Source organism: Heptranchias perlo, chromosome 4 (genome assembly GCF_035084215.1).
Source record: "Heptranchias perlo isolate sHepPer1 chromosome 4, sHepPer1.hap1, whole genome shotgun sequence".
In the NCBI taxonomy this organism is placed as follows: Eukaryota; Metazoa; Chordata; class Chondrichthyes; order Hexanchiformes; family Hexanchidae; genus Heptranchias; species Heptranchias perlo.
Window position 1 is genome coordinate 106,040,808 of NC_090328.1, and position 18,801 is coordinate 106,059,608.

The window sequence follows — 18,801 nt, forward strand, 5'->3', positions numbered from 1 at the left end:
TTCCTAATTTTTGTACCCCACTTCCCAATTATTTACTATACCTTTCCTTTTCTTAAAAAAAAACTTTTTTCCCCTTCTCACCACCAGTTTCCCCCAGGGTCCATCAAATAAAGAGCTCTCCTACCTCCGGCATTTTATTTTTAATCTCCACCCATCTTTCTACCCATTTTAAAATTGATTCTTTGATCTCCATGCAACTTTTGATATTAAACATTTGTTTCTCCACACCTACTGTCTCCACACTTGCTAAGCTTTTAAAATTATTTTTCCGTTCGCCATTCCACCCTCAACATCCATCCATCTATCTGTTTTCTCCTTGCCACCTAAACACTCCTCCCCTACTGTGTGTGAAGAAAATGACTCCATGCCAGCCATTCTTGCTACTATGTTCCTCCCCCAGCATCCATGATCATACAGCTCCTTCCTCAGCTTCCCACTGCTAGAATAAATATTAAAAAAGCAACAAAATAGTTCCCCAGCCACAACAAAACCAAAAGCAGAAACAGCCCACAGAAACAAAAAAAAACATTGAAGCAACAAAACTAAATAAAAGAAACCCAATATTAATAATCAATCTTAGTCTTTTTCAAGCAAGCATTTGGTAAGTAATAACATAAGAAATAGGAGCAGGAATAGGCCATAGGGCCCCTCAAGCCTGCTCCGCCATTCAATAAGATCATGGCTGATCTTCCACCTCAACTCCACTTACCCGCCCGATCCCCATATCCCTTGATTCCCATAAAGTCCAAAAATCTATCCACCTCAGCCTTGAATATATTCAATGACTCAGCATCCACAGCCCTCTGGGGTAGAGAATTCCAAAGATTCACAACCCTCTGCGTGAAGAAATTCCTCCTCATCTCAGTCTTGAATGGCCAACCCCTTATCCTGCAACTATGCCCCCTAGTTCTAGAATCTCTAGCCAGGGGAAACAATCTCTCAGCATCTACCCTGTCAAGCCCCCTCAGAAGCAGGGTGGATAAAGGGGAACCAGTAGATGTAGTGTATTTGGATTTCCAAAAGGCATTCGATAAGGTGCCACATAAAAGGTTACCGCACAAAGTAAGAACTCATGCTGTTGGGGGTAATATTTTAGCATGGATAGAGGATTGGCTAACTAACAGAAAACAGAGTGTCGGGATAAAGGGGTCATTTTCAGGATGGTAATCTGTAACTAGTGGGGTGCCGCAGGGATCAGTGCTGGGGCCTCAACTATTTACAATCTATATCAATGACTTGGATGAAGGAAGCGAGTGTACTGTGGCCAAATTTGCTGATGATACAAAGATAGGTGGAAAAGTAAGTTGTGAGGAGAACACAAAGAGTCTGCAAAGGGATATAGATAGGTTAAGCGAGTGGGCAAAAATTTGGCAGATGGAGTATAATGTGGGAAAATGTGACGTCATCCACTTTGGTGAGAAGAATAAAAAAGCAAAATATATAAATGGAGAAAGACTACAGAATGCTGCGGTACAGAAGGATTTGGGTGTTTTCGTACATGAAACACAATAAGTTAGCTTACAGGTGCAGCAGGTAATTGGGAAGGCAAATGGAATATTGGCCTTTATTTCAAGGGGGATGGAGTATAAAAGCAGGGAAGTCTTGCTACAACTGTACAGGGTGTTCATGAGACCGCACCTAGAGTACTGCATATGGTTTTGATCCTCTTATTTAAGGATGGATACACTTGCATTGGAGGCAGTTCAGAAAAGGTTCATTAGGTTGATTCTGGGTATGGAAGGGTTTTCTTATGAGGAAAGATTGAGCAGGTTGGGCCTATACTCACTGGAGTTTAGAAGAAAGAGAGGAGATCTTATTGAAACATATAAGATACTGAGGGGGCTTGACAGGGTAAATGCTGAAAGGATGTTTCTCTTCATTGGGGAATCTAGAACAAGGGGACACAGTCTCAGAATAAGGGGTCGCCCACTTAAGATGGAGATGAGGAGAAATTTCTTCTCTCAGAGGGATGTGAACCTTTGGAATTCTTTGCCCTAAAGAGCGGCGGAGGCTGAGTCATTGAATATATTCAAGGCTGAGTTAGACAAATTTTTGATCAGCAAGAGAGTCAAAGAATATGGGGAACAGGCGGGAAAGTGGAGTTGAGGTCAGAATCAGATCAGCCATGATATCATTGAATGGCAGAGCAGGCTCGAAGGTCCAAATGGCCGACTCCTGCTCCTATCTCTTATGTTCTTATGTTATGAATCTTACATGTTTCAATGACATCACCACTCATTCTTCTAAACTCCAGAGAGTATAGGCCCATTCTACTCAACCTCTCCTCATAGGACAACCCTCTCATCCCAGGAATTAATCTAGTGAACCTCCGTTGAACCGCCTCCAAGGCAAGTATATCCTTCCTTAGATAAGGAGACCAAAACTGTACACAGTACTCCAGGTGAGGTCTCACCAGAGCCCTGTACAACTTGTACTCCAACCCCCTTGCATAAAGGCTAACATGCCATTTGCCTTCCTCATAGCCTGTTGTACCTGCTTACTAACTTTTTATGTTTATTCTACGAGGACACCCAAGTCTCTCTGAACACCAATATTTAATAGTTTCTCACCATTTAAAAATATTCTGTTTTTTTATTCTTCATCCCAAAGTGAATAACCTCACATTTCCCCACATTGTACTCCATCTACAATAGGGAGCTACAACACAGGACTACATGCATGCTAAACAGCAGAAGCAACATGCTATAGTCAGAGCTAAGCGATTCCACAACCAACAGATCAGATCAAAGCACGGCAGTCCTGCCACATCCAGTTGTGAATGGTGGTGGACAATTAAACAACTAATGGAAGGAAGAGGCTCCATGAACATCCCCATCCTCAATGATGGAAGAGTCCAGCACGTGAGTGCAAAAGACAAGGCTGAAGCTTTTGCAACCATCTTCAGCCAGGAGTGCCGAGTTGATGGTCCATCTTGGCCTCCTTCCCATATCCCCACCATCACGGAAGCCAGTCTTCAGCCAATTCGATTCACTCCACATGATATCAAGAAACGGCTGAGTGCACTGGATACAGCAAAGGCTATGGGCCCTGACAACATCCTGACTGTAGTGCTGAAGAATTGTGCTCCAGAAATAGCCGCGCCTCTAGCCAAGCTGTTCCAGTACAACTACAACACTGGCATCAACCCGACAATGTGGAAAATTGCCCAGGTATGTCCTGATCACAAAAAGCAGGACAAATCCAATCCGGCCAATTACTGCCCCATCACTCTACTCTCAATCATCAGCAAAGTAATGGAACCTGCTCACCAATGCTCAGTTTGGGTTTCGCCAGGAGCACTTGGCTCCTGACCTCATTACAGTCTTGGTCCAAACATGGATAAAAGAGCTGAATTCCAGAGGTGAGGCGAGAGTGACTGCCCTTGACATCAAGGCAGCATTTGACCGTGTGTGGCACCAAGGAACCCTAGTAAAATTGAATGGGAATCAGAGGGAAAACTCTCCAGTGGCTGGAGTCATACCTAGCACAAAGGAAGATGGTAGTGGTTGTTGGAGGCCAATCATCTCAGGCCTAGGAAATTGCTGCAGGAGTTCCTCAGTGCAGAGTTCTAGGCCTGACCATCTTCAGCTGCTTCATCAATGACTTTCTCTCCATCAGGTCAGATATCCCCTTGACATTCAATGGCATTACCAACCCTGAATCCCCCACCATCAACATCCTGGGGGGCCACCATTAACCGGAAACTTGATGGACCAGCCACATAAATACTGTGGCTACAAAACCAGGTCAGAGGCTGGGTATTCTGCAGCAATTGACTCACCTCCTGACTCCCCAAAGCCTTTCCACCACCTACAAGACACAAGTCAGGAGTGTGATGGAATACTATCCACTTGTCTGGATGAATGCAGCTCCAACAACACTCAAGAAGCTCGACACCATCCAGGACAAAGCAGCCCGCTTGAATGGCACCCCATCCACCACCCTAAACATTCACTCCCTTTATCGCCGGCGCATCGTGGCTGCAGTGTGTACCATCTACAGAATGCACTCCAGCAACTCGCTAAGGCTTCTTGCACAGCACTTCCCAAACCCGCAACCTCTGCCACCTAGAAGGACAAGGGCAGCAGGCACATGGGAACAACACCACCCGCACGTTCCCCTCCAAGTCACACACCATCCCGACTTGGAAATTTATCGCCGTGCCTTCATCGTCGCTGGGTCAAAATCCTGGAACTTCCTACCTAACAGCATTGTGGGAGAACCTTCACCACACGGACTGCAAAGGTTCATGAAGGTGACTCACCACCACCTTCTCAATTAGGGATGGGCAATAAATGCTGGCCTAGCCAGCAACGCCCACATCCCATAAAGGAAGAAAAACAAAGTCTGCTACCTTCTTGCCCACTCACTTAACCTGTCTATATCCCTTTGCAGACTCTTTGTGTCCTCCTCACAGCTTTCGTTCCCACCTAGTTTTGTATCGTCAGCAATTACACTACATTCGGTCCCTTCACCTAAGTCATTCATATAGATTGTAACTAGTTAAGGCCCAAGCACCTATTCCTGCGGCACTCCACTAATTACAGCCTGCCATCTTGGGAATGACCCATTTATCCCTACTCTCTTTTCTGTCCTTTAACTAATCCTCTATCCATGCTAATATATCACTCCCAACCCCTTGAGCCCTTATTTTGTGCAACAACCTTTTATATGGTACCTTATCGAATGCCTTTTGAAAATCCAAATATATTACATCCACTGGTTCCCCTTTATCTACCCTGCTAGTTACATCTTCAAAAAACTGTAATAAATTTATGAAACATGATTTCCCTTTCATAAAACCATATTGACTCTGCCTAATCATATTATGATTTTCTAAGTGCCCTGTTACCACTCCCTTAATAATGGATTCCAGCATTTTCCTGACGACCGATGTCAGAATAACTGGCCAATAGTTCCCTGTTTTCTCCAACCCTCCCTTCTGGAATAGCGGGGTAACATTTGCTACCTTCCAGTCCACTGGGACCGTTCCAGAATCAAGAGAATTTTGGAAGATCATAACCAATACATCCACTATCTCTGCAGCCACCACTTTTACAACCCTAGGATATAGGCCATCAGGTCCAGGGGATTTGTTGGCTTTTAGACCCATTTATTTGTTCAGTACTTTTTCTCTAGTAATATTAATTGTTTCAAGTTCCTCACTCTCATTTACCGCTTGGTTCCCCACTATTTTTGGTATGTTTTTTGTGTCTTCTACCGTGAAGACAGATACAAAATATTTGTTTAACACATCTGCCATTTCCTGATTCCCCATTATAATTTCTTCTGTCTCAGCCTGTAAGGGACCAACATTTACTTTTGCTACTCTCTTCCTTTTTACATACTTGTAGAAGTTATAACATTTCTTCAGACAACTCCCCTTCTAATTTAAACTTTGCCTGTTAAATATGTTTCTGTGGTATGTAAATGTAACCCCCCTTATCGAAACCTTAACCTGTACAAAATGGGTCCCAATTCTATTTAAACGTAATCCTTCGTATTGAAGTGTTAAGTGGTAAGTTTTATTTATATATATCCCTTCATAATGAAACGTTTGATTGTGCTAAATCTATTTCAGTTATACTTAAATGTATTTTTGTGCACCAAACTCTTCCAATTATTGTAAAACCTTTGTCTATTTTTCCCAAACACTGAACTTTCCTTTAAATTTCAACTTGAAGCTTTAAGTAATAAAGTTTCAGGCAACTATAATTAAATGTAACCAAAATTTTAAATAACCAGTTAAACTAATTGTATAATTGTGGCTAATAAATTGTTTTGTTTTTTATAGATAAATAAATGAATGAATGAAACCAGGAATTCCTCCTGACCCCATGTCATAATCACAGAACAAATAATCCAGAGAGCGTGAGTTTAAGTCTCGCTATGGCAGTTTGAGGATTTGAATTCAGTTTTTAAAAAAATCTGGAAATAAAAACCTGGTACCAGTAGAAGTGACCATAAAGCTGTCGGATTGTCGTAAGAACCCGACTGATTCGCAAATGTCCTTTAGGGAAGGAAACCCACTGCCCTTACCTGGTCCGGCCTATATGTGACTCCAGTCTAACACCAACGATTGACTCTGAAGCCGTCCAACAAGCTACTCAATTATATCAAAACTGCTACCAGTGGTTCAAGGAGAAGGGCCCCCACCACCTTCTCGGGGCACCTTGGGAAGGGCATAAATGCTGGGGTTACCAGTCGCTCCCACATCCCTGGAATAAATATAAAAAAACATGGTATCATCAATCACACACTTAGTAGGGATGAATCTTACAGCATGAGAAAGAATTTGAAGTCAGCTGTCTCGCCTACCATGAACACGAACACCACGGGAGATCTAGTAATTTCTATTAAGTGTATTATTGCTAATAATACAAATTCCATTGAAGTGTTGCCATACATTTAGGAGAGACTCAATGAAATGTAATGCTCAGTCAAGATGATTAAGTTACAATTGCATTGTTTCGGGGTGAGAGGAATTACGTGTAATTTTCCGTAATATATTAATGCAATACATCTTCATTGACTTCACATTTTATACATCCAGCGAGATGAGTTTCATAATTGTAATAATGTCACTATTTACTTGATTCATGCAACACTTTAAGAGCTAGCCATCTATCAGTGACATCATTAGGGATTATTTCAATACTTGCACATAATGGAGGAAACACCAAAGCAATAAAATATTATCTTACACCTAAAATGACCGAGTAAACATTATCTGGGAAATTGAAAATCATGTCGAAGGGCTACAAGGTCCCTAATAAAAGTAAGGTCTTAGCTACGGTGCTGTACTGTACCAGCGCCACTTTCTTTTTCTTTTGACAGATCTTTTATCTTTTATGGGGATTATATTTCATCAGTTAACACAGATTTAGATTGCTTTTGACAATTGCAGCATCAAATAGTTAATTACAGTGGAAAGTGGTGTCGGCAGTGACAGGCGAGTGAGATAAAATGGAAGGAATGATGAGCAAGCTGAGGTAAAAGGACAATAGTTACTTGAATGATTCAGAACGAGTGGCTTAACTTGCTTCTTTGATATAAATGAATAGGTTCAGTTTGTTGTCCACTGTCATATTTTCTCAATCTGCCAATGTCTGGTATATTACCAGCAAGTACGCCAACTTGTCATTGTGTGGGCTTCATGTGAAGATGGTTGAAAAAAAATGCTAGACTAATGTTCTCAAATAAAGATAGTGTTGTACATGTCTGATCTCTTTTGTGGTCCTGCAAGTTATTTCTGTGTCTGATTTCCTTTTGTTCTAGCATAGTATTTCTGTATTTGTTTTCCTTTGTAGTCTAGCAAGCTATGCATAAAACAAAGGGTGAGGATGGAAGGTGAGGCAGGAAAGCATTAGAATAGTCAAGCTTGGGGCTGATAAAAGCATAAATTAAGAAGATCTTGCATTTATATAGCACCTTTCATGACCTCAAGAAGTCCCAAAGTGCTTTAAGCCAATTAAATACTTTTTGAAGTGTAGTCACTATTGTAATGCAGGAAATGTGGTAGCTAAATTGCACACAGCAAGATCCCACAAATAGCATGAGATAATCTGTTTTAATGGTGTTGGTTGAGGCATAGATGCTGATCAGGGCACTGGAAGAACTCCACTACTCATCTTCAAATAATGCATCAGGAGCTTTTATGTCCACCTGAGAGAGCAGACTTGGTTTAATGTCTCATCCGAAAGACTGCACCTGCAACAGTGTAGCACTCCCCTCAGCACTGCACTGAAGTGTCAGCCTAGGTTATGTGCTCAAGTCTCTGGAGTGGGACTTGAACCCACGACCTTCTGCCTCCAAGTCAAGAGTGCTACCACTGAACCAAGGCTGACATTAGGGTGCTAGCGGCAGATGGAAAGTTAAGGGCAGAGGCTGGTCATGTAACGGAGGTGAAACTAGGCGGTCTTTAGAATAGAGAGGATCTGGGTTGGAAGCTCAGCTTGGGGTCGAATAAGATACTGAAACTGTGAACAATCTGGTTCAGCCTGAGACAATGGCTGGAGAGGGGAATGGAGTCGGTGGCAGAGGCAGAAGACATTGGTTTCAGTCCTCCAAATATTTAGCTGGAGGAAATTGTGCCTTCTCCTAGAATAAATGTCGGACAAACAGTGCAGCGTAAAGGCAGTGGAGGAATCTAGAGATGTGGTGGAAAGGTAGAGCTTGGTGTTGTCAATATAAATGTGGTGGTTGACCCCATGGCAGCAGATGATGTCACCAAGGGGCAGCACGTAGATGAGGAAGAGGAGGGGCCCAAGGAGAGCATTGGGAGACTTCTGGTGAAGAGGTTGAGAGAAACATCATTGGTAAAGATGATTGGCTAAGTATTAGTGGAGCCAACCGAGGGCACGCCCACTGAGAAGAAGAAGCATTGGGATAGGAAGGTACGTTTGACCGTATTAGAGGCTGCAGGGGGGTTGAAGTGGACAAGGAAGGATAAAGAACCAGTCACAGAATATCATTCGTGACTTTGGTTAGGGCTGTTTCAATGCTGTGCAAAGGGCAGATTGAAGTAATGGCATGGATCTGAGGAGCGATGACAGATTTAGGGACTTTGGAGAGGGAAGGAAGGTTAGAGATTGGACAGTAGTTTGCAAAGATAGAGGAGTCAGGGTGACTTTTTTGAGGATGGTTAATGATGGTGGTTTTGAAAGAGAGGTGGACAGTGACAGCTATCATGGGGGTCAGAAAGTGAAGTTGGGTGATCAGCAGTTCAGTGGAAATAGGGTGGAGGGAGAAGGAGGTGGGTCTCATCAACATGAATAAACTTGTGGACTGTAAGGGCTTTAGCTAACTGACATTCAGTAGAGTGGTGGTGGGTGGGGTTGAGTGGGCAGGAAGGAGATTGATGAGCTTAATTTCCAATGGGTGTGCTTGGCAGGCAGGTCAGCAAGATGGAAGGATGGGGCATTTGTGGTTAATGTTAAGGAGCAGTGATGGGTGCCATGATGGGCCTGTCACAAAATGCCATAGGGCACAGAGGGTTTCCATGAGCTTGCTCAAGTCTGTTTGAAACCTGGGGTGGCAGCAAGAGAGAAAGAATACTGAGGAGTAAAGATTGCTTGAGGTGGAAGGCAAAATACCTGAGAGGAGAGAGATGAAATGTTGAAAGTATTCAACTTGAAAGTATTAAGAGCCAGAGAAGAGTCAAGTCAGCTGAGGTTGGCCCCATAGTCCAGCAGAGCAGCACAGTCCTGATGACAGAACAGTCCAGGAAATCAAATGGAACCAGGATCCTAGCTGTCAGATAGAGCAACCAGGTAAAAGCACAGGACTGAGGAATGGGCGATGTGCTCTGGTGTAGGTACATTCAATGTGCCCATTTCTCAGGCATTTCTAGGAGAATTCCTTTCAAATTTTCCCAGTTGAAGAAGGGAATAATTCAGCAACAGTAACACAAGACCCATTATTGCCTTTTGGTAGGTGAATTTTATTACTTTACGGGGCTAATATAATCCCAGTGTAGTGGCACCCACAGGGCTACAGGCTGATCACATCCACCAAATTCAAGATCAGCTATTTTAAATATTTAGACATAGTGGAGTTGAGGGGGTGTTATGGGGGTACGTAAGGGAGCTACTGTTCACGTGGAGACAAACAATATTATGCATAGAAGGTCTGAAATTATGATGCACAGGTGTTCAGGTTGTTTTTACAGGATTGATGCTAACTGTTGTGGAGCAAGGCTTCGCGGTGATAAGGTCCTCCCACCATGTAAAGACAGGTACAACCATGGAAGGAGTGTTCTCGTCGCGGCCTGTCAGACTGTTAATCAGCCTGAAAGTCATTCCACTACTTCACACTATTCTACAAGGGAATAGAATCATAGAATCATAGAAATTTATGGCACAGAAGGAGGCCATTTGGCCCATTGTGTCTGTGCCAACCGAAAAAGTGCTATCCAGCCTAATCACACTTTCCAGCCCTTGGTCCATAGCCTTATAGGTTATGGCACTTCAAGTACATATCCAAGTACTTTATAAATGCGATGATGCTTTCTGCCTCTGCTACCCTTTCAGGCAGTGAGTTCCAGACCCTCACCCTCCTTTGTAAAAAAATTTCCCCTCAACTCCCCTCTAATCTTTCTACCAATTACTCTAAATCTATGCACCCTGGTTATTGACCTTTCAAGAAGGGAAATAGGTCCTTCCCATTCACTCTATCTAGGTCCCCCATAATTTAATAGACCTCAATCAAATCTCCCCTCAGCCTCCTCTGTTCCAAAGGAAACAACTCAGCCTATCGAATATTTTCTTATAGCTAAAATTCTCCAGTCCTGGCAACATCCTCGTAAATCTTCTCTGTACCCTCTCTAGTACAATCACATCTGTCCTGTAATGTGGTGACCAGAACTGTACGCAGTACTCAAGCTGTGGCCTAACTAGTGTTTTATACAATTCTAGCATAACCTCCTTGCTCTTATATTCTATGCCTCGGCTAATAAAGGAAAGTATCTTGTGTGCCTTCTTAACCACCTTAAAAACCTGTCCTGCTACCTTCAGGGATCTGTGGACATGCACTCCAAGATCCCTCTGATCCTCTACACTTCTCAGCATCCTACCATCTATTGTGTACTCCCTTGCCCTCCCCAAATGCATTACCTCACACTTGATTGGATTGAATTCCATTTGTCACTTTTCTGCACACCTGACCAGTCTATTGATATCTTCCTGCAGTCTACAGCTTTCTTCCTCAGATGCCAACTTTTGTATCCTCTGCAAACTTCTTAATCATGCCCCCTACTTTTAAGTCCAAATCATTGATACATACCACAAAAAGAAAGGGACCTCGTACCAAGCCCTACGGAACTCTGCTGGAAACAGCCTTCCAGTCACAAAAACACTCGTCGACCATTACCCTTTGCTTCCTGCCACTGAGACAATTCGGGATCCAACTTGACACTTTCCCTTGAATCCCATGGGCTTTTACTTTTCTGACCAGTCTTCCATGTGGGATCTTGTCAAAAGCCTTGCTAAAATCCATATAGATCACATTGAATGCATTAACCTCATCGACCCTCCTTGTTACCTTCTCAAAAAACTCAATCAAGTTAGTCAGACACAATCTTTCCTTAACAAATCCACGCTGGTTAATCCGTGCCTTTCTAAATGATGATTAATACTGTCCCTCAGAACTTTGTCCAATAATTTGCCCACTACCGAGGTTAGACTGACGGGCCTAATCTCCTTAATACTTCCTTTCTTACTAAGTTTATCCCATCCACTATTTCACACTCCTCCTCCTTAACTACAATGTCTGCATCATCCCCCTCTTTTGTGAAGACAGACGCAAAATATTCATTAAGAACCATACCCATGTCTTCCACCTCCACACACATGCTACATTTTTGGTCTCTAATAGGCCCTACTCTTTTCTCAGTTATCCTCTTGCTCTTTATGTATTTATAAAACATCTTTGGGTTTTCCTTGATTTTACTTGCCAATATTTTTTCATGCCCTCTCTTTGCTTTCCGAATCTCCTTTTTAATTTTACCCCTACACTTTCGATACTCCTCTAGACTTCCTGCAGTATTGAGTTCTCGGTATCTGACATAAGCGTCCCTTTTTTGCCTTATCTCACCCTGTATGCTCTTTGACATCCAGTGGGCTCTAGATTTGGGAATCGTACTCTTTTTCTTTGTGGGAATATATTTGCTCTGAACCCTCACTATCTCCTTCCTTGAATGCCTACCACTGCTCTGACACTGATTTACCTTTAAGTAGCTGTTTCCAGTCCACTTTTGTTAAATCACTTCTCAGCTTAGTAAAATTGGCCTTTCCCAAATTTACTCCTGGTCTATCTTTGTCCTTTTCCATAACTACGCTAAATCTAACTGAATTATGATCAGTACCACCAAAATGCTATCCCATTGATACCCCTTCCACCTGCCCAGCTTCATTCCCTAAAACTAAATCCAGAACTGCCCCCTCTCTTGTTAGGCTTGCTACGTACGGCTAAAAAAGTTCTCCTGAACGTATTTGAATAAATCTGTGCCCTCTATACCTTTAACACTGATTCTATCCCAGTTAATATTAGGGTAGTTGAAATCCCCTACTATTAGTGCCCTACTGTTTTTGCACTTCTCAGAAATTTGCCTACATATTTGCTCTTTTATCTCCCTCTGACTGTTGGTTTATAGTACAGTCCCAGCAGTGTGATTGCCCCTTTTTTGTTCTTCAGTTCAATCCATACGGCCTCATTTGATGATCCTTCTATCATGTCATCCCTCCTCACAACCGTAATTGTTTCTTTATCTAATAATGCCACCCCCGGTCCTGTTTTATCCCCCTCTCCATCTTGTCTGAAAACCCTGTAACCAGGAATGTTGAGCTACCATACTTCCACATGTCTATCTGTGCCTTTAGCTCATCTGCTGTATTCACTATACTCCTTGCATTGAGGTATATACCATCAAGCACTGCCAAACACCTTTGTTGTCTATTTTCTAGCCTTTGTTTCCTCTGCCTTCCAAATTCGCTTACTAATTTTCTGTCTTCCATTCCCAGCTCTGTTTTTCTCCCTTCTGAATCTACACTCAGGTTCCCATCCCCTGCCAAGCTAGTTTAAACCCACCCCAACAGCACTAGCAAACCTTCCCATGTCGATATTCGTCCCGGCCCTGTTGAGGTGCAACCCGTCCGGCTTGTACAGGTCCCACCTCCCCCAGAACCGGTCCCAATGAAGAGTGGGAAAATGTGAAAACAACAACTGGTTATGAAAGGAGCTGATGACTGGAGCAGTAGAGTTACAGATTTCAGCATGTGGTTCAGCATGGGCAAGAAAGAAGAGGCTGCAGTACGTTGACAACTGCGCCTAAATTTTAACTCCAAGCCGGTAAGACGGTGGAGTGGGGTTGGGGGTGGGAATTATTGACGAGTTTCCTGGACGTTCTTATGATTTTGACATAAGGACGTTTTTTTTTCATGGTTTCCCGCCCGACAAGCCAACTTGATTGACAGGCTGGCCTCAGTTGGACAGGAGAAGAAGAAGGAAGAGGATGCAAGAATGAGGGGGGGTTGTCAGTCACCGGGGTGGGGGGGGGGAAGTCGGGGTCAGGGGTAACTGGGGATGGGGTCATAGGTCACCAGAGATCGGGATCAGGAGACATCGGGGGTCATCGGGGTTGGGATCGGAGATCGTGGTGGGGGGAGGTCGTAGATCGTGGGGATGGGATTGGAGATCATTGGGGGGTTCACTGCAGGTAAGGTTGTTGGGCCTGGGGGAAGCACTCCCGCTCCTTCGGGGCCACAAGCTGTGCTATAAAGGCACTTACCTGCTGTTTCAGGCCTTCTCACCTCCTCTCACGTGGCTTGAAGTAGAAGGCCCAGGAATCCTGGTCCCCAGGGGTTAAAAACAAAAATGCTGTTAAAATGGAGGCCCGCAGCCTCCTTGAAAGCTTTTAGTGATCGACCCGCCTCCTAAGAGCGGGTTGGTCACCCGTTCATCGTCCGCCCGCCGTTAAAAACAGAAATGGGCGGGTTTTAGATTTTAAACATTTTTACTGCCCCCCCCCCCAACCCACTTGTTTTTCCGGGTTAAAATCATGCCTGTGGTGTCAGTATGTAAGTCAACCAAGGTGATTCAATAAGGATGGAGTTCATAGGTGATAAACATTTTGCAGTCAAATGGGAGGAAGCATTCGGGGTTTCATCTAACTGAAAAGACCAGGAGATAAAATACACATCCTACAGAATCCGACCATAGGAAATGCTTTGTAGACATTGGCAAATTTTAACTCAACTTCTACAATTGGAGCCACTACTGAAAGATCTTACCCAGAGAAAATAATTGGTTCAAATTACCTGGAGGATTTTATCCAGTGTTTCCACACAAATGCCAGATGTATTAGAATTGACAAACCTGGTGATAGATATGGTGCTACTGAAACCCTGGAACTGCCGGCCTTAACAGAAACATGGTTAGAGCTCTGAATTTAACATGCATGGGGCGTAAAGATAGGGAGTAAAGTCAAATTTTGAGAACTTAAGACCAGTGAGCCTAACCTCTGTGGTAGGCAAGAAAATAAAAGGTATTGTAAGGGCTGCTATAAATTAACTATTCAAACATACAAAGGTATAGGAAAAACCAATACAGCTTCAGAAATGCAAGTCATTTTGTATAAACCTGATCAAATTTGTTTGGTCACGAGGGAGGTCCCCAGAGAATTTGTTGCTAGATCCTCTTTTCTTCATTGTATTCTTTAAGATCTAGAGAAGGGCATAGGCAGCACAGTAATTAAATTTGGTGCATGGGGGTAGAATGAGATGAATCACGGATGGGCCTAATGGCCTTTTCTTGTCCTGCATAAGCAAAGATAAAGAGATAGAAACATAAAAACATAGAAAATAGGAGCAAGAGTAAGCCATTCGGCCCTTCGGGCCTGCTCCACCATTCAAAAAGATCATGGCTGATCGTCTAACTCAGTAACCTGTTCCCGCTTTTTCCCCATATCTCTTGATCCCTTTAGCATTAAGAAATGTATCAGTCTCCTTCTTGAATACATTTAATGACTTGGCCTCCACTGCCTTCTGTGGTAGAGAATTCCACAGGTTCACCACCCTCTGAGTGAAGAAATTTCTCCCCATCTCGGTTCTAAATGGCATACCCCGTATCCTGAGACTGTGACCCCTGGACACCCAGATCTCGTTGCACCTTCCCTTTTCCTGGGGGGAGATCTGGGAGGAAAAATTTGATAGGAGCTGTTTTTGGATGCGGGTAGCGCGATGCGCTAGTACCCAGCGCACAATGACCCCTGCGCAGGCAGGGCGCAAGTTTGGACCCACTTACCTGCAATCGGCGTTCCTTTCCAGGCCTTGAAGATTGTTGTGAATCTTTGGAATTATCTCCCCCAGAGGGCTGTGGATGCTGAATCATTGAATATATTCAAGGCTGAGGCGGATAGATTTTTGAACTCTAGGGGAATCAAGGGATATGGGGATCGGGCAGGAAAGTGGAGTTGAGGTCGAAGATCAGCCATGATCTTATTGAATGGCGGAGCAGACTTGAGGGGCAGTATGGCCTACTCCTGCTCCTATTTCTTATGTTCTTATGAACTTAGGACCTGCTTTAGATGCTTAATAGCAGACCATTTATCTATTAAGGGATTGGGAGAATCAATCTGGCTATCAGTATAGAGGGAGAGGAAGGATGTACTACTTAGAAAATAATGGTGACTGTGTGATACTCGCAGATGCATTCACCCAAAATTTCACTCTACTATTTTAGACGTGCTTACCTATTTATTTTAAATTTCAGATAATGGCTATGCTAATATCCTATGGTGTAATTTCAAGGCCGTTGGTCTTCCTTCTATCATTATCCTTAAATAATACACTTTTCCAAAACGGTGTTACCAAAAAAACTTCAACTTTTTTTTATTTTTACACTGAGGTTCAACATGAAGGAAAGATAACAAATTTAGAAAGAAAGACTTACATTTATATAGAGCCGTTCACAATCTCAGGACATCCCAAAGTATTTACAACCAATAAAGTACTTTTGAAGTGTAGAGCCTGTTGTAATCATCATCATAGATTCATGGAAAGTTACGGCACAGAAGGAGGCCATTCAGCCCATCACATCCGTGCCTGTCGAAAAAGAGTTATCCAGCATAATCCCACTTTCCAGCAATTGGTCAGAAGCCCTGTAGGTTACGGAACTTCAAGCACACATCCAAGTACTTTTTAAATGAGTTGAGGGTTTCTGCCTCTACCACCCTTTCAGGCAGTGACTTCCAGTCCCCCACCACCCTCTGGGTGAAAAGATTTCTCCTCAGCTCCCCTCTAATCCTTCTACCAAATACTTTAAATCTATGCCCCCTGGTCACTGACCCTTCTGCTAAGGGAAATATGTCCTCTCTATCCACTCTATCTAGTCCCGTCATAATTTTATATACCTCAATTAAATCTCCCTTCAGCATCCTTTGTTCCAACGAAAACAACCCCACCTATCCAATCTTTTCTCATAGCTAATTTTCTCCAGCCCTGGCAACATCCTGGTAAATCTCCTCTGTACCCTTTCTAGTGCAATCACATCTTTCCTGTAATGTGGTGACCAGAACTGTATGCAGTACTCAAGCTGTGGCTAACCAATGTTTTATACTTTTCTAGCATAACCTCCCTGCTCTTATATTCTATGCCTCGGCAAATAAGGGAAAGAGTTTTTAACCACCTTATCTACCTGTCCTGCTACATTCAGGGATCTGTGGACATGCACTCCAAGGTCCCTTTGTTCCTCTACAGCTCTCAGTATCCTCCCATTTATTGTGTACTCCCTTGCCTTGTTTGCCCTCCCCAAATGCATTACCTCACAATTCTCTGGATTGAATTCCATTTGCGACTTTTCTGCCCACCTGACCAGTCCACTGATATCTACAGCTTTCCCTCTCACTATCAACCACAAGGCCAATTTTTATATCATCTACAAACTTCTTGATCAAGCCCCCCACATTCAAGTATAAATCATTAATATATACCACAAAAAGCAAGGGACCAGTACTGAGCCTTGCAGAATCCCTTGGAAACAACATTCCAGCCACAAAAACACCTGTCAATCTTTACTCTTGGCTTCCTACCACTGAGCCAATTTTGGATCCAACTAGCCACTTTCCCTTGGATCCCATGGACTTTTACTTTTTTGACAGTCTGCCATGTGGGACCTTGTCAAGAGACTTGCTAAAATCCATGTGCACTACATCAAACGCGTTACCCTCATCGACCTCCTTGTTACCTCCTCAAAAAATTCAATCAAGTTAGTCAGACACGACCTTCCCTTAACAAATCCATGCTGACTGTCCTTGATTACCCGTGCCTCTCTAAATGACAATTTATGCTGTCCCTCACAATTGACTTCAATAATTTGTCCACCACCGAGGTTAGACTGATTGACCTATAATTGTTTGGTCTATCTCTTTCTCCCTCTTTAAACAATGGTACAACGTTCGCATTCCTGCTATCCACTGGCACCACACCTGTAGCCAGGGAGGATCAGAAAATGATGGTCAGAGCCTCTGCTCGTTCCTCCCTTTCTTCTTTTAACAGCCTGGGATACATTTCATTCGGGCCCAGCGATTTATCTACTTTCAAAGATGCCAAACCCCTTATTACTTCTTCGCTCACTATGTTTATCCCATCCAATATTTCACACTCCTTCTCCTCCTTAACTACAATCTCTGCATCATCCCCCTCTTTTGTGAAAACAGACCCAAAATACTCATTAAGAACCGTGTAGGAAATGTAGGAAACACGGCAGCCAATTTGCGCAGAGCAAGGTCCCACAAACAGGAATGAAATAATGACCAGGTAATCTGTTTTAATGATGTTGGTTGAGGAATAAATATTGGTCAGGTCACCAAGGAGAACTCCCTTCCTCTTCTTAGAACAGTTTCATAGGATCTTTTATGTCCACCTGGGAGAGAAGATATCATTTAACATTTTAACATCTCATCCGAAAGACTGCACCTCCGAGAGTGCAGAACTCCTTCTGTACTGCATTGAAGTGACAGCCTAGATTATATGCTCAAGTCTTAGGAGTGGGATTTGAATCCCTAACCTCCTGATCTCGAGGCGAGAATGTTACCAATGAGCCAGAGTTGATACCTTGTCTGAGGAGGAACATTGAGCCAGTCAATATGTACATAACTTAATTTTCAATATTTTCTTTAAACCAGCAAATGAAGAAAGATCTCCCACTTTATTTTGGTTTTGATTAAATCAAAACTTTATGATCTGTTCGAACAATCACTTACAATTTGCAGAGAAGTGAATGAAAAGAAGACCCCCTTAGTGATAGTACTGTTTAGCAATGCTCGTCACATATAATTCAGTACAATGATTATGCCAGTGTGAAGTTCAGAGATCGTGAGATGAGACTATCACACTCAGAGCGTCATGCCAGTCAAAACAGCATGGGCCTCTACAAATTACATTGATGAGCATTACACTGCTTTAGTGAAGCACTACACAACACTTAAACCAACAGATATGGAGCCACAGCCCACTGGTACTGTACTTTAAATAGGAGATAGAATGAAAGTATATAGAGAAATCACAAATACCAGGAGGGAAACTGAATAGGCAACTTACAATTCTGTAGGTTAAATAAACCATCTCCTGATGAAATATTAATCATTAATAAAACAGACAAACAAAAATAAAAGTCTACAGCTCTGTTAATCAGTTAATGTTACTGAATGTTCCATATTTTTCACATCTGCAGAGCATTTTAAATTAGGAAATGTGTCTGTTCCATTATTATCATTTATTTTTATCATTTGAAAATATTTGTGCCTCGCACTTTATTAGAAATGATGGTGTTTGGCTTGTATTTTAATGTAAGGATCTCTGTTGTTGCTGTGTATCATGCAGTAACATAATTCAAGATTACCAGCTCTGCTCTAGACGTGGGACTAAATTTCCAAGACAAATTCAGCTGTCTAATGACACTTGGAAGCAACACTTTCAGCCTGGTTTTGTTGTACACAAGCAGGAGAAGAAATTCAGTCACCATCTGCAAATGCAAAACCCCTCACCAGCACAGACCATATTATTCAGATATTCTATTATTTACACAATATGTTGTGTAATCATGCTCACACACAATCATTGAGCACAAGTACATAATACAAATTAGCACAATGCAGTAATCATGTCGAAAAGTGTGCTCTTTTCACAGAGTAAGGATAGCTAGTCAGAATCCAGTTAACCCTGAGAGAATCACTTTAAAATCACCAACCATCAACACCCCATTAGCAGGGAACATCAGCACAAATACACGCACTGTGGAAGAGGT